This window comes from Bos indicus, chromosome 22 (genome assembly GCF_029378745.1).
Source record: "Bos indicus isolate NIAB-ARS_2022 breed Sahiwal x Tharparkar chromosome 22, NIAB-ARS_B.indTharparkar_mat_pri_1.0, whole genome shotgun sequence".
NCBI lineage: Eukaryota > Metazoa > Chordata > Mammalia > Artiodactyla > Bovidae > Bos > Bos indicus.
The window spans coordinates 9883650-9900722 of NC_091781.1; the positions used below are offsets into that span (position 1 = coordinate 9883650).

General features: G+C 41.4%; 1 protein-coding gene across 2 annotated transcripts in view; it reads left to right on the forward strand.

Moving 5' to 3' along the window:
* STAC (SH3 and cysteine rich domain) overlaps positions 1 to 17073 on the forward strand; it is a 353663-nt gene that overhangs the window by 101197 nt on the left and 235393 nt on the right. The window lies entirely within an intron of this gene.

Genomic DNA, 17073 nt, shown 5'->3' on the forward strand with positions numbered 1-17073 from the left:
CATTTTACTTTTAATATTCAGGGTCTTAAAGGAATGGTGGCAGCTAAATATGAAATGCACATGAGAAGGACAGTTATTTGGAAAGTCATTGGTACAAACTGTGGTGCACAGGTACTCCAATCAGATAACTGCTTTGGGGAAATACCAGTTAAGGGTGAGCAAAAATACAGCAGAGCACTGAGCTCAAGGCTGCATAGTGCCAAGTACAATTTTCTTCACCCACATTGAGCTGGGGACCCAGGAGAACTCGATCACTGATTTTCTTTCTGTCCAGCATTCATTCACCATTATATGAGCAAGTCACTCCTTTGTGTCAGTCACTTATGCAGAAATTAAAGATTTAGCGGAATGAAACTGACAGGACCAGGAGAATTGCCCTTGTAGATCTTATGTTCTAGTGGATAGAAAGCCAATATACATTGAATAAGGAATATTTTCATTTTAGGTGGTGGTAGATTCCACCATCAGGAAAATACAAGCAGGTACTATTTGACTAGGAGGAGGAGCTGCTTTAGATGTTGTGATGGATGGAAATATCCTAGAGAAATTATAGCTCAAATGATATGTGGGCTCAGTTAAACAATGTGAAATACTTAACCATGTAAAGATCTGGAAAGTGGGAACACACTTAAGTAAGCTAACGTATTTCAGAAGCAGCGAGAGGGACAGTGTTGGAAACGTGTGTCAGGAGAGGAGCATGGCAAAAGAGAATTCATGGAGCTAGATTATGGAGAGCCTCCTAGACCCTGTCATTGAGCTTTGAGTCAGCTTCTGAGCAGGTTATGGAGCAGCTGGAAGATTTTAAGCAGAGGAGTGATATTTGATTTCTCCTGTAAAGAATCTGCCTGCAATGCAGGAGACCTGGGTTTGATCCCTGGGTCGGAAGATCCCCTGGAGAAGGGATGGCAACCCCTTTCAGTATTCTTGCCTGGAAAATCCCATGGACAGAGGAGCCTGGCAGGCTAGTCTATGAGGTTGCAAAGAGTCAGACCTGACTGAGCAACTAAGCACACACACGCACACACGTGAAAACTTTACCTTGGGCCGTGTGGAAGATGGATGGTGGGGAGGACAGTAAAGCAGAAAGTCCCCGGAAGAGGTTTTCCTTGGAAAGGCCAAGTGATCAGCAGGCAACATTAAATTCAGATCACTGGGAGTTTCTGATGTAGTCAGCTTTCTGAGTAACTCATTATAATATTCATGTTTTGTTTTGTTTTTCTAAATCCCAGATATGTAAGGACTTGTGTATCTTCAGGGTATTCTGAGAAAGTTTACTGAGTCAAACATTGTTCTTGTTTTTGCTGTTACTGTTGTTAGGCTTTTGCCCTAGTTTTCCTTTTCTTGACAGACAGGTTTTCAGGTGACAGAAAACTGGAAGACAAGCCTTTACCCTCCAGTTCAAGTACCATTCGCCAGGGGACCTTGACCATTATCTCTGAGCCACTTTGGGTCATAGTCTCTTTATCCAAGAATGAATGGGGTCAGCATAGGTTCATCTGGCTCTGAAATTATATCATTGTTCAGATCATAGAAGTAATTAGAGTGTGGCCTCAATTAGCCTTGTCATTTATTATTCAGAAAGAAAAGGTAATTGACCATGAGCCCAGTGACCTAAATATTGCTTATGCATTTGTGCCGGCTTCAAATGATAGTTTCATTTCCTTTATTCCTTTATTGCACCTATCATTCTCTGAAACTATCTAGCTTATTTGTTTTTGACTCCTCCATTATAATGTCTGTTTCATGACAGGAAAGACCTTGTCCATTTTTTTTCCCCCAAGCCAGCCTCTAAAAGAGTACTTAGAATATAGTAGATGTCCAATATATACTTGTTGAATGAATGAATTATTTGCTACCTTGATGGGAATTTCTATGGACTAGTAGGTATAGCAATTCAACAGACTAATATAAAACCAAGTTTTGTTTATGGCAAAGTTATGTTGTAGACAAGTACTTTTCACGGTTTTCAAAGTCATAGAATCCTTTGTTTAATTAAAATCTTGGAAAAACAAAGTATGAAAGCATATGAAAACCTGGCTCTGGTTAAAGGCTGGAAGGAGAGCCCAGAGTTTTGCCCAAATGCCTTTGTTTCTCACTTCCTTCACAAGCGACTACCAAGGTACCTCCATATGCAGTTTGAAAACTGCAGGAGCCCTTGACCACCAAGATCTTTACAATTTCATAGAAGCTGGAGTGTATTAAACCTCTGTTGCTTGTAAGCCCAGTCCCATGCCTACCACCCCATTCAACAGCCAAGTCTATGCCCATCATCTCCAGGGAAAGGAATTTGTACCCTTTCATACTTAAATGCCTATACTAGAAAATAATGCATTTATATGACCAAAATCTGTCTCAACTCTCATGTCTCTAGACAATCAGTTGGTTCTGTTTTCCTCAGAACAAAATTTTAACAATTGGAAGGAAACTTTCTCTCATTCTGCCCTCCATCCTAAACATTCTCCACTTCTTTTTGTTTAATATTGATATGCCATACTCATGGTCTCCCCAACTTGAACAATCAAAAGTTTTCATCTCTTGTTCAGCCACAGTTTGACAATGTGCTATGGAAAAATTGGTGCCCTGATTAAAACCCAGATATCCTGGTAAATCCTAAAGGAGATCAGTCCTGGGTGTTCATTGTAAAGACTGATGTTGAAGTTGAAACTCCAATCCTTTGGCCACCTAATGCGAAGAGGTGACTCATTTGAAAAGACCCTGATGCTGGGAATGATTGAGGGCAGGAGGAGAAGGGGACGACAGAGGATGAGATGGTTGGATGGCATCACCGACTCAATCGACATGGGTTTGGGTAAACTCCAGGAGTTGGTGGTGGATAGGGAGGCCTGGCGTTCTGCGGTTCATGGGGTCGCAAAGAGTTGAACGCGACTGAGTGACTAAACTAAACTGAACTGATCTTGGTAAAAGCTGTTCAGTCAGAGTGGACAAGACCATCTTCTCCCTTTTTTCTGTTCATGGAAATTTTATTAATACAGAATAATCTCCACTGACTATGGGGAACATCATACTGGGATTTTCCCACAAGATTTCTTCATTCCTATTTCCACTGTCTGCTCTGGGATTCCTTTGTCTCCAGCATAAACTGCAGTGTCCAGGAAATTACTCCACATTTTCTTCCCTTCAACACAACACAGCATTTTAAGAAATTTACTGTAGTCATTCAGAAAAGGAAATATAAATGCAACAAACAATAGGGAGATAACAAAGATTCCAAAAATCTCAGAAGGTCCTTACAAAACTGTCTCTGGACTAGGATGAAGTGTGGATGCCCCCATCCTTCTCAGAGGATCTCCTAATTTCCTTGTGTATCTAGGTGGCCTGAGGATTGTTGTTGTTGTTCAGTTGTTCAGTAGTGTCTGACTCTTTGCGACCCCATGGACTGTAGCACACCAGGCTTCCCTGTCCTTCACTATCTCCTGGAGCTGCCCTGAGAATATATCTTTCAAAAGAGGATAGGCTTCAGAGGGATATGGACAGGGGTTTAAATGCTGCCTCTGTAACAGAATCAGCTAGAAATTCTGGCAAATAACTTCTCACTTATGATGATGAGGGACATCATTTCCTCACTTATGAAATGAAAATACCAAGTCATACAGCAATTGTGGAGAATAACTTCCATAATGAAAGTGAAAGTCATTTACTCATGTCCGACTCTTTGTGACCCCATGGACTACAGTCCATGGAATTCTCCAGGCCAGAATACTGGCGTGGGTAGCCTATCCCTTCACCAGGGGATCTTCCCAGCCCAGGGATCAAACCCAGGTCTCCTACATTGCAGGTGGATTCTTTACCAGCTGAGCCACCAGGGAAGCCCAAAGATGTGCTTCCCTGACCAGGAATCGAACCCAGGCTGCAGTGGAGAGAACACTGAATCCTAACCAGTAGACCACAAGGGAACTTGACTTCCATAATGGCTTAGTATAAATTAAGCAGAAGTGTGTTTCTCTTTAAATCATTTTGTGGGTATTACCTCCATCATTGTAGTCCAGGGATGAAAACTTCTTTCATGGGACTGTACAAAAAAAAGCCAAGATGTGGGGAATGGTAACATAGACTTTAAATGGACAGAGAGACTCAAGTCTATGGAGCCTTGGTTAATGGCAAAGCTTTACTCAAATAAACATCTCAGGCAGGTCTTATTACCAAGGTGTACTTTCCTTCTAAGGTTGCTGCACTAAGAGTCCTTGTTGCTCCAGATTCTGCCAAGACAACACCAGATTGTTATGGCAGTTAGACCAAAGACCTGGTTATTTTGAAATTTTTTTCATTTACTCAAGTTCTGCATGTAAACAAAAGGGGGTGGGGGCAGTAGCCAACAGCTAGAAGCCATTCTGACTTTTTCTCCTGAGCCTCTAATGTATCAGAATTATCTTTTTCCTTGTGTAAACGACTACAACCCAAAATCCACCCCCATCCATCTCCCTAGGAATTTGGGGAGGGAAGCATGGTAGTCTAATGTGATATGGCTGATATTGGAAAAGAGATTCAAGTGTGCATTTTGAAAGCAGAAGGAGTTACAGTAATAAGATAACACATATACCTGGAAGGAGATTCAGAGAAACATTTGAAAAGAAAAGGGGTCATGGGAGAACTGAGGGAAATGAACATTAAAGACTGTTTTGCTTAGTTGAGATTTTTAACTTCCAGAAGAAGTAACAAATTCCTGTCAATGATGAATCAGTGATTTCATCATCACTTGTCATAATTCTCTCCTTTTTCTCATGTGCTGAGCTGTCTTTTCCCATCTGGCAAACTGCGATTCACATGCCCACAATGAGCTCAGTTGCCTCATTTTCTGTGAATCCATCGGAGGCATTCACTCTCTTCCCTCAGCTCCTATATACTAGACTCATGCATCAGTTGGGTCTCTTCTCCTGCCATATTTAAAGTCTGTAATGTTCTGTCTCTCTGATCACTAGGCTATTATGTCATAAAAGCAAGAATCACATCCCATACATCTTGATTCTTCCAAATACTGCCACTGCCTTAGAACATAGTAAATGTTCAGTAAATGTTGGGGTTTTGGGGGAAAGGGGGTAAAGGATGGAAAAAGTAAATGTGTTTCCATCTGAATTCCTTCACATTGCTCTTTTTCCAGTGTTGGTTTCTAACTTTGATCTTCCTCAAGGTGTTCAATTTACATAGGTAATTTTTTCTGAACCTCAAGAATTTCTGTTTGTTTGTTGTTGTTGTTTTTCTATTCACTCTAATACCAGAGCTTTCCATATATCTTTCTAGATGTTATTATCTACCTGCTCTTTGGAATTACATTGCTTCCAAATTCCAGATATACATAGCATACCTTAAACCCGGTTGTGGTAAATTAGTAGCAGATGTCTGCAGTGAATTTCTAAAGCCTATGCAATGATTTTCTCTTCCAGAAATTCTCTTGTACATTTTGCTATATTTCCCTTGTGTGGCCTTTTGTGACCACCAAGAGGACACTCCATAAGTATATTTTTCTTGGCCTAGATTTATCAAACTAATTTAGCAGCGTTCTCCTGTGCCCATCTAGAAGAAGGTCAAGTGAAGGAACTCTATCTACACCCCATTTCCATGTCCAGTTTGCTCAGTTTTGAGCATAGTGGTTTGTGCCTGGTGGACCTGCAAGAGGCAGAATTTCCACAACTGAACCAGCAAATTCTGCCTTTCTCTTGACCTCTTTGTCTAGCTTCATGTAAATCTTCTAAAATAAAGCCTCCACTCCTATGCCCAACTCAAATTTTCTAGCATGATACTTTGTAATTTTGAACCAGGCCACTTACATTCTAGCCTGAATTGTTTCCATAAATCCTTTTACACAATTTTGACTCATCTATAATTAATCATCCTAATAAAATTGTTAAATTCCATTTATTTCTAATACCATAAATCTTTCATACTGGTAATTTGTGGTATGCCATGACTAACAGAATAGCCTCATTAGCACAGTCCAGAGACCTAGAGCATGACCTTGCTTGAATACTGTTAGTCCTCCTTATCTTGTTTTCAGTAAATCCAATAGATTATAAAGGCTGTTCCTCACACACAAGTCTTTCCTTTATGGCTCTTTTCCTGAGAGCTGTATTGAAGTAGGGAGTGTCTCTCCAAATATGCCTTCTAGTATTTCTCACTTTTTTTTAAGTATATATAATTTATTGAAGTATAATTACTTACAATGTTTCAGGTACACAGAAAGGTGATTCAGTTATACAAATATACATATATTGTTTTTGAAATTATTTTCCATCATAGGTTATTACAAGATATTGACTATAGTTCCCTGTGCTATCCAGTAAACCTTTGTTGCTTGTTCATATCAGTTTTTTAATTAGAAATCTAGTATTCTATTCATACTAAGTCAAACAAGTGGAATCAAAATGTCATAATTATTTTAGGTAAAAATTCATAAGTTTTCTAAAATATGTATGTTATGTATTTTTATATATGTGTGTGTGTGTGTGTGTGTACACAAAAGCTTCTACTACACTTGAAAAGGCTTGAGAAAGAATATATATAAAAAAAAGAAGAGATGGAGAAATTGGAGAGCATAAACTAAATGAAATAGGAGCACTGAATATGAAATAGAAAAAGTGAAACAAACTAGGTAAAAGATCATCATATGGTTCAGTTGTTTTGAAACATGACTGCTCATTAGAAACATATCTGGAGCTCTGGTGAAAAATGCAATACCTGAGCATTTGTATTTTTCAAAATATTTCAAGATAATTCTGATATGCATCTGGATTTTAAAAAGTGACTACAGGTTTGTCTATTAGATCCTAGTTTTGGTGATATAGGGTTCTATAATTTTTCTGTTGACCAATAATTATACACTGGTATTAAGTGGGTAATAGTTACACAATCACAGTAGTAAAAGATGTTTATCAGTTTTCACAATCAATAGCCAGACAAAAAATAAAAGATAGTTACAATTGCAAGCCATAATGGGAACATGATTAACTTAACAATATAAAATAATTACATACAATTTAGCAGGGGTCAAGCAGAGTGATGTGGTAAGTGGAAGGGCCTACATGCACATGTTCTTATCCACCCAGCCAAGACCAAGCCCATGCGAGGACTTCCCCTGTGGCTCAGATAGTAAAGCGTATGTCTTTTGGTTGGTGCATTTAATCCATTTACATTTAAGGTAATTATCAATATGTATGATCCTATTACCATTTTCTTAATTTTGGGGGGGTGTTTATTTTCTGTAGGTATTTTCTTTATCTTGTGTTTCAGCCTAGAGAAGTTCCTTTAGCATTTGTTGTAAAGCTGGTTTGGTGGTGCTGAAATCTCTTAACTTTTGTTTGTCTGGAAAGCTTTTGATTTCTCCATCAAATCTGAAGGAGAGTCTTGCTGGGTAGAGTATTCTTGGTTGTAGGTTCTTCCCTTTCATCACTTTAAATATATCATGCCATTCCCTCTGCCTTGCAGAGTTTCTGTTAAGAAATCAGCTGTTAGCCTGATGGGTTTTCCCTTGTATGCTATTTGTGTTATTTTTCCCTTGTTGCTTTTAGTATTTTATCTCTGTCTTTAATTTTTGTCAGTTTGATTACTGTGTGTCTCGGTGTGTTCCTCCTTGGGTTTATCCTTCCTGGGATTCACTGTGCTTCCTGGACTTAGTTGACTATTTCCTTTCCCATGTTCAGGAAGTTTTCAGCTATTATCTTTTCAAATATTTTCTCAGGTCCTTTCTCTCTCTTCTCCTTCTGGGACCGCTATAATATGAATGTTGGTGCATTTAATGTCCCAAAGGTCTCTTAGGCTGTCTTCATTTCTTTTCATTCTTTTTGCTATATTCTGTTCTGCAGCAGTGATTTCCACCATCTGTCCTCCACGTCATTTATTCGTTCTTCTGCCTCAGTTATTCTGCTATTGATTCCTTCTAGTGTATTACTCATCTCTGTCTGTTTGTTGTTTAGTTCTTCTAAGTCTTTGGTAAACATTTTTTGCATCTTCTCAATCTTTGTCTCCTTTCTTTTCCCAAGATTCTGAATCCACTTCACTATCACTATTCTGAATTCTTCTTCTGCAACATAGCCCACCTCAACATCATTTAGTTGTTTTTCTGAGATTTTATCTTGTCCCTTCATCTGGGACATAACTTTCTGCATTTTCATCGTGGTTAACTTTGTGTAATATGGTTTTTGTTTTAGCCGCTGTGAGACTGTGCTGCTTTGTGCTTCTGTCTGCCCTCTGATGGATGAGACCAAGAGGCTTATGTAAGCTTCCTGATGGGAGGGACTGGCTATGGGAAAAATGGGATCTTGCTCTGGTGGGTAGGGCCTTGCTCTGCAAAGCTTTAATCCAATTATCTGCTGATGGGTGGGGTTGCACTCCCTCTCTGGTAGTTGTTTGGCCTGAGGTGAACCAGCCCTGGGTCCAGGGCTCTCAGTTCGGTTCAGTCACTCACTCAGTTGTGTCTGATTCTTTGAGACCTCTGTCCACAGTTCTTCAGGCACTCTGTCTATCAGACCTAATCCCTTTATTCTATTTGTCACTTCCACTGTATAATCATAAAAGATTTTATTTCGGTCATACCTGAATGGTTTAGTGGTTTTCCCTACTTTCTTCAACTTAAGTCTGAATTTGGCAATAGGAAGCCCTACCTAGAGCTCTATGGTAGGGTTAATGGGGAACTCCAAGAAGGTATACTCCAAGGGGGTCTTTCCAGTGCCCCCGTCCCTGTGATGAGCCGTTGCCAACCCACCTCCACAGGAGGCCCTCCAACACTGGCAGGTAGTTTTGGTTCAGTCTCCTGTGGGGTCACTGGTCCTCTCCCCTGGGTCTAGGGGCACACAGAATTTTTGTTTGTGTCCTGCAGGACTGGAGTCTCTGTTTCTCTCAGTCCTCTGAAAGTCCTATAATCAAATCCCACTGGCCCTCAAGGCCAGATTCCCTGGGGATTCCCAGTTCCTTTATTGGATCTCCAGGCTGGGAAGCCTGATGTGGGGTTCAGAACCTTCACAATAGTGCGAGAACGTCTTTGTTATTATTGTTCTCTAGTCTGCGGGTCACCCACCTGGTAGGTATGGGATTTGAATTTGTCATGATTACGCCCTTCCTACCATCTTGCTGCAACTCTTTCTTTGTCTTGGATGTGGGCTCCACATTCTTTTTGGTGGGCTCCAGCATCCTCCTGTCAATGGTTGTTCAACAACCAGTTGCAGTTTTGGTGCTCTTGCTGGAGAAGATGAGCACGCATCTTTACTCTGCCATCTTGAACCAGAAGTTCCCACTCTTTTGACATATAGGCTTAAGTGCAATTAAGTAAAATGATAGTTGAATTTAAGTATACACAGCATTTCACAAAATGTTTTTATATATACTTAGTATATCTGATAATTCTTTATAAACGCCCATTATATAATCAATGCAAGCTGCTGGGTCTCATAGAGGCTAGACCTAGAAGGAGTACACCATCACTTTCAGTGCATTCTCTGGGCCAGAGCTATGGCCAGCTACATGCACCTATGACCTGTACAGACTTCCATGCTTAGAAAAAAGCTCTGTGCTTGGTTTAATGTTCTGCCATGCCATCTTGAAATTTTTAATAACTTTTGAACAGGAGGCCCCACATTTTAATTTTGCACTGTATAATTAAACAATATGGTGTTTTGGATAAGAGAATTTTCTGTTGTGAAATATTGCCCAAATACTACAGGATGTAGCATTCTTGGCCCTACAAACTAAATGCCAGTGTTCTCCCAAGTTAGGATGACAACCAAACTGCTCCCGAACTTTTCCAAACACTCCTAAGGGAGCAGCAACTCCCACTCCTCCCCCTCTACCGGAAACCCACTGATTGAATCAGATCCTCTTCCATGCTATAATTATGCAATCCTGGGTATATTTTCTTTAGAGCTTTTTAAAAGCATTATCTATTCATTGATATACCTTCCACACTGAAATGTAATTTCTTAGTATATTTGACCAGATGGCATCACAGTGCTATAAAATCATTGTTTAATCATTATAATAATAGTCAACAACCTTACTTCCTTAGCACAGTGCTTACGTTTTCTCATCTGTAAAATAGAAATAATAATAGTTACTTTATTCTGAGACTTGAATCATATCATGGCTTTAAAGCTGTTAACACACTGCCTGAGATTAGAAAGATTTGATCCAGTAGTAGTATTATAAAATTACTCACTGTATAATGATGGAGGAGGTAGAAATCATGGAAGTCGAACCCAAAAATGGTGTCAGTGTTGGAGTCCTGAAGCCTGGTCAAGGGGGATGTGGTTTTACCCAGGATAGTCTGAGACTGCAGTCAGGAGGAGACATCACAGGGGAAGCACATTCAAGTTTGTATCTGGATAATGTTCGATGCTATTCAGAGAATACAAGAAGGAAGGAAAATCAGAGAATCCAGTTTGCAAGCTGGCAGTCTAAAGTGAGGGCAGCTGTGGTGCTTGGGAGGGGGTGGATTTCCTCCTTGTGCTGTGTATTCTTTGTATGCCCCCTCTCACCTTGAGTGCATCCTGGGGGGCTCCAAGTGTGAAATAAGAAGGAAAGAAGCATCTCTGAGTCAGTATAGACCCAGAGACTCTAAACTGTTTTGCTTGACTCAAGTCCTCCCTCAGGCTTCTTAATGGAAGGGTTTAAAGGGCCGGATGTCAGTTGAGATGACAAGGAAGAGATCTCAGGGTAGAATGCGGGAGATAAAACCTCTGCTCTAATTTCTTTTAAGGTCAGTGACACAAAGACAAGGGACAGAATGAGAGGAGCAGTCCCACTTCTCCCGGCTGCAAGAACACTCGCACTAACAGTAGCAGCAGCCCCAGCTACTAGCCACTCTTTGTTCAAAGAGCCATCCAACAATCATACTAAATGTCGTTTCCTCAGCTTCCTGTGTGTCAGGCTGGGGACCACTTAGTGTCACCAGGAATTCTGGCTTTGGCATTTTCTTCAGAGTGATGGGCAATACTTTATCTCATGCCTCATCCACCACACATGGGAATCTGTGTGTGCATGTTGTGTGTTTGTGGTTGCAGTAGTCATTAGAGCATAAAAAAGATACAAATGTTCATGCTGTTTAATAGCAGCATCAGTGTTCCATCTATTTAACGGTTGACAATCACTAAATGGAAGAGCAGGGAATTGAACACAAGTCTGTTGAAATCAATGTCTCTGTTGATCAGTATATTAAAAAATCTGACTGCCAATGTGCTATTTCACTATTTCATTTTAAAATCGTATTTGTTATCACCTTTTAGGGACATTCTGATGGAATTTATAAATGGGCCAGTGTCAGAGCTTAGCATTAATGACTTTTTAACCTACTGAATTCAGTCTAAATTTCTTAGCTTTTTTCCACTAAAGTCTGGCTGCTCTGTGGCTCCTTTCCACTCATTCTCTGTAGTTTATGCACCCTTCATGTTCCCCTAGGTGAGTTATTCTGTTCCTCATGAGCATCCCATGTTTTCCATCCAATGAAATAGTACAGCGGAGCAGTTGAGAACCCACACTCTGAACCCTGCCTGCTGACTTTCAAATTCCAGCTCCTGTATTTACTAGCTCTGTAACCTTGTTAAAGTACAATCACTTAACCTCTCTGTGCCCCAGTTATGCCAATTATATCCATAAAATCAGGTAATAAAAGTATTTCACTTACAGAATGAATTTCAGAGTAAGATTAGTTAATATGTATAGGTTTAGAACAAAAATCTGGCCAGCAGTACCACACAGATGCTTGTTATTTTATCAGCTGCTGTGGTGGCCTCTCCATTTTTACCTACCCGAGTCTTCTCATCTATCCATGCACATGCAATGTGCCTCTCTTCTGTTATGCTGTCTAGCACATGGGATGTAATCTTTTCTGCCTTAAAACCCCCATAATGTTTAGACTTTTACTTAGCATAGTGAAGTGAGTGAAGTCGCTCAGTCGTGCCTGACTCTTTGCGACCCCATGGACAGTAGCCTGCACTAAGCTCCTCCGTCCATGGGATTTTCTAGGCAAGAGTACTAGAGAGGGTTGCTGTTTCCTTCTCCAGGGAATCTTCCTGACCCAGGGATCGAATCCAGGTCTCCCACATTGTAGACAGATGCTTTATTGTCTGAACCATTACTTAGCATAGAATTGTTTATTTTGCAAATTATAAGGAATAAATGGATGTTTCTATTGAAATTATATGGGAAAGCATTTTCTTTTCAACATGCATTTGAAAAGTTTCTACAGATGTGTATTACTTTCTAGCTGGTGGTACAGTGGGAAGACTTGCTACTCAAGGTGTGGTGCATGGACCAACAGCAACTATGTCACCTGAGGCCCAGTCAGAAATTCAGGAACACAAGCCCCTCCCCAGACCTGCTTCACCAGGATCTGCATTTTACAAGGTCCTTACACACTGAAGCACTAGTGTAAAGCTTTAGAACTTGGCCTAGATAAATTGGATCCAGCTATGTGGTTTGGTGACAAGAAAGATCTATGTAATCACGAAAGCTACATGATACTAAGAAACCTCTTTTAATATATAACAAAGCTGAAACATGAATCCAGATCTCTGAATCCAAAAACTCAACCATTAATCCATTAATCTATAATCTATGTAGTCTTGTAAGACTTGTAGTCTTACTCCTTGGAAGGAAAGTTATGACCAACCTAGATAGCATATTCAAAAGCAGAGACATTACTTTGCCAACAAAGGTCTGTCTAGTCAAGGCTATGGTTTTTCCAGTGGTCATGTATGGATGTGAGAGTTGGACTGTGAAGAAAGCTGAGCGCTGAAGAATTGATGCTTTTGAACTGTGGTGTTGGAGAAGACTCTTGAGAGTCCCTTGGACTGCAAGGAGATCCAACCAGTCCATTCTGAAGGAGATCAGCCCTGGGATTTCTTTGGAAGGAATGATGCAAAGCTGAAACTCCAGTACTTTGGCCACCTCATGCGAAGAGTTGACTTATTGGAAAAGACTCTGATGCTGGGAGGGTTTGAGGGCAGGAGGAGAAGGGGACGACAGAGGATGAGATGGCTGGATGGCATCACTGACTCGATGGACGTGAGTCTGAGTGAACTCCGGGAGTTGGTGATGGACAGGGAGGCCTGGCGTGCTGCGATTCATGGGGTACCAAAGAGTCGGACACGACTGAGTGACTGAACTGAACTGAACTGACTGATGTAGTCTTGTGGAGAAGGCAATGGCAGCCCACTCCAGTACTCTTGCCTGGAAAATCCCATGGATGGAGGAGCCTGGTAGGCTGCAGTCCATGGGGTCACTAAGAGTTGGATACGACTGAGCAACTTCACTTTCACTTTTCACTTTCATGCACTGGAGAAGGAAATGGCAACCCACTGCAGTGTTCTTGCCTGGAGAATCCCATGGATGGGGGAGCCTGGTGGGCTGCCGTCTATGGGGTCGCACAGAGTCGGACATGACTGAAGCGACTTAGCAGCAGCAGCAGCATGTAATCTTGATTAGGTCTATTGCTTAACCTTTCAAAATAGTAAGATGTTTACAATGTTAATGTCAACATGGGGCTCAAGTCCCAGCTTCACCACAAACTAGTGTTAATAGAGGAAACTCCTGTTTTTAGGAGTTTCTGCTGGCTTAAGAATGCATGAAGAGTTCACATAATTGCTTTGGGTCAGTGACTGTCGGGTCTCTGGTTTTACAAGGGAAGGGCAGTAGAAAGGGAGCTGGGAAAGGATGAAGGGCATGTCACCCACACTCTCCCTCTACTCTCTTCAAAGGTATACATGCAGTTACTCTATTTATTTATTTATTTGGCTGTGCTGGATCTTCCTTGTTGTGTGGCGGGCTTTCTGTAGTTGCAGTTACTCTCCAGTTGTGGTGCTCGAGCTTCTTATTCCATTGGCATCTCTTGTTGCAGAGCATGGGCTCTAGGCACATGGGCTTCAGTAGCTGTGGTGCACAGGCTTAGTTGCTCTGTGGCATGTGAAACCTGCCGGGACCAGGGGTCGAACCCGTGTGCCCTGCACTGGTAGGTGGATTCTTAACCACTGAGCCACCAAGGAAGTTACCCTTAAGGATTGGACAACTTTATTTTTAAGTACACCAAAGGCTGAATTTCTATTAAGGTATTTTGCTTGAGAAAAAAAATAGATTTTAATTTATTGTTTACCAAAACTTAGTAATTTTAATTTCTTGCATTTTGTGAAAGTCTTAGTTTTTCTTCTGATTTTCAAAATGCTGCTGAGCTCCATAGGCTTAAATAATGTTTGTTCTTTACATCATGTTTCATGCTGTATTTGTTGTGCTTTTGAAGTTGGCTTCCCTAGGAGGAAGAACAAAGAGATTACTCAACATTTCCTAATTTTAATGCTCAGAATGAACCCTCTAGCACTCCAGTACACAGGAACATGAAAAAAGGCTGGCAAAGAAACATACTTTGCTTCCGTGGAGGGCCATGGCTTAGTGAAACTGCTGGTGCTAATCAGAGTGGCCTTGGTTTAGAGGGTGGCAGGGAGAGGGCTTAGGGAGGAATTTTCAGGGTAGGTTCAGAGTGCTCAGACAGTCAGTCGTGTCTGACTCTTTGCAACCCCCTGGACTGTAGTCCACCAGGCTCCTCTGTCCATGGGATTTTCCAGGCAAGAATACTGGAGTGGGTTGCCATTTCCTTCTCCAGGGATCAGAGTAGGATTTTTAAAAAGCATCACATATCATTTTAAAGCTGCATGTGACCATGAAAACCAGGTAGACCCACCTTCTCACTTCTCCAAGAAGGCAAAGGAGGCCTAGAGAGTTTACCAAGGTCTTGACTGCAAATTTCCTGCATGGCTGGCACTAAAGTAGATTTGAGCAACAACTGATCCCTCTGGGATCATACAGGAATCTAAGAGAGTTACTCAAGTATCTCCCGTGTATTTATGAGGTATATATGTTATTAAACTTCTGTTTGTTAAAAAAAAAAAATCTTGGAGCCCTCTACAAAGTCTCCCAGATGGGATAAGGACTGTCTTATCTTGGGATCTGGAGTCTCTCAAAACCATCAAACATGTTGACACAGAGCTAAATTCAGACATGGGAATGAGTCACCTTGATCCTGGAGCCCGCAGACCTAGGGTAAAGCCTTTGATGGGCACCACGCACTCTTTTGGGTTCCAGACTGGGGCCCCAAAGCTATACTATGCACAGGCCCCAAACCCTCCCAGACTGGAGGGAAATATCCCGTCTCTCATGTCTCTTTCCCTTTATATTATCCAAACCCACACCTATGAGGGACTGCTCTGGGAGTTCAGACTTTCATAGGTAGGTGGAATGGTTAACATTCATCAGTGTCTCTGTTATACTTTGACAAAAAGCCGTGAAGTAGGAATGTTAAGGATCTGGCAACTTCCCTGAAACAGAAGAGGGAAAATACAGGAAACACAGTACACAGAGCTCTACATTGGCCTAATGGCTCTCAATGGCAGAAAAGATAAAACCCAATTAAAATGTCAGGAAATGATTATACTGCATGGGCTAATATTATTTCCCGTTTAAACTTCACATTGAATATCTAAAATGTCATCAGTGCTAAGTGTATTCAGGCCACCTTCACAGGCTTCTCCAGGAGATGTGTGGTGGAAAAGTTTGAGAAGCACTCAAGTAGGCCAATGTCCTCCTTTTGTGGGTAAAGGAAATGAGGCCCAGGCCTGCTCTCTGGGGTTGTAAATATCACCAGTGGCAGATCCAGGTCACAGGTGAGTGGATGAAGGCCTCAGAGTTTGCAGTGAGCTTGGGGAAACCGCAGCACTTACTTCAGTCCATAAAAGGAGGCCCCTGGAGCCCAATGTACACCTGAACACACTGGGCTTCCTCACCCCAGCCAGAGCCTGCCGTTCATGGCTTAGTTCTTGTAGCCACATCACCTGTCCCACCGATGGCAGCAGCACAAGAGACCAGGCCTGAGACGAATGCTGTAGCTAGAACTAATTATTTACCTTTCCCTCTGCCACCAGAACAAATTACTTCATCCTTAAATACCCATCACTATCTCAACCGCCCAGGTCACCCATTAACACTGGGACATTTCCTCATAGGGCTCTATACATCGGTAACCTAACAAATTCCAACTCCTTTTTAAAAAATATTTTTATTTATTTAATTAGTTATCTGGCTGGACTGGATCTCAGTTGCAGCCTGTGGGATCTTTTAACTGTGGCATGAGAACTCTTAGTTCTGGCATGTGGGATCTAGTTCCCTGAACTTGGGCCCCCTGCATTGGGAGCGTAGAGTCTTAGCCACTGGACCATCAGGAGAGTTCCAACAAATTTCTACTCTTTACTAAGTTCCCACACCTTTCTATCATGCTTTCCGGAATAGTCTATCTGACATCAACAAAACTTCTTATCTTCTCACACCTGTTCTTTAAGATTTCCTTAGCCTCTCAGATTTACTGGCACCTGACCTGCTCCATGGAGTCTGCTTATTTGGGACCCCTTTGAGTGGTACCTACTTTTGTCTCTCACAGCCTGAGTACCACAGGCTGTTGGAGAATGTTCAGTGGCATCCTTAATGCTTAGTGCTCTCTCTTTACTTTTCTCCAAGACCCACAGAAAAATATCTTTCAATGCACCTGCCATCAGACCATACAATCCACTACCCTTCTGCTTAGGTCTGAATATTTATGTATCCCAAATTTTTATGTGTTAAAATTCCAAAGCGTAAATGATGGTATTAGGAGGCAGGACCTTTGGGAGGCACTTAGGTAATGAGGTTGGAACCCTCCTGAATGGCATTAGTGTCTTTATGAAAAAGACCCCACAGGGCTCCTGAGACCCTTCTGCCTGGTGAGGATACAAGAAATTGGCAGCCAGAAGAGGGCCTTCACCAGAACCTGACCATGCTGACACCCTGATCTTGGGCATCTAACCTCCAGAACTGTGAGAAATTTCAGTTGTTTAGAAGCCACTCAGTTTCTGATACTTGTTATAGCAGCTGAACACACTAAGACACCTTCCTGGTTTTCATTTTTTCTGACTCCTGGCCACTCCTTTCAGTGGAAGATATTTAGAAAGTGGCACATCACCAAGTATTGCTGTCATTCTTTTTGATGTTTTTATAACCTATCAAAATAAAAGAAAATCACAAAATAAGGGAAAGGGGAGAGGGACAGAGAAAATG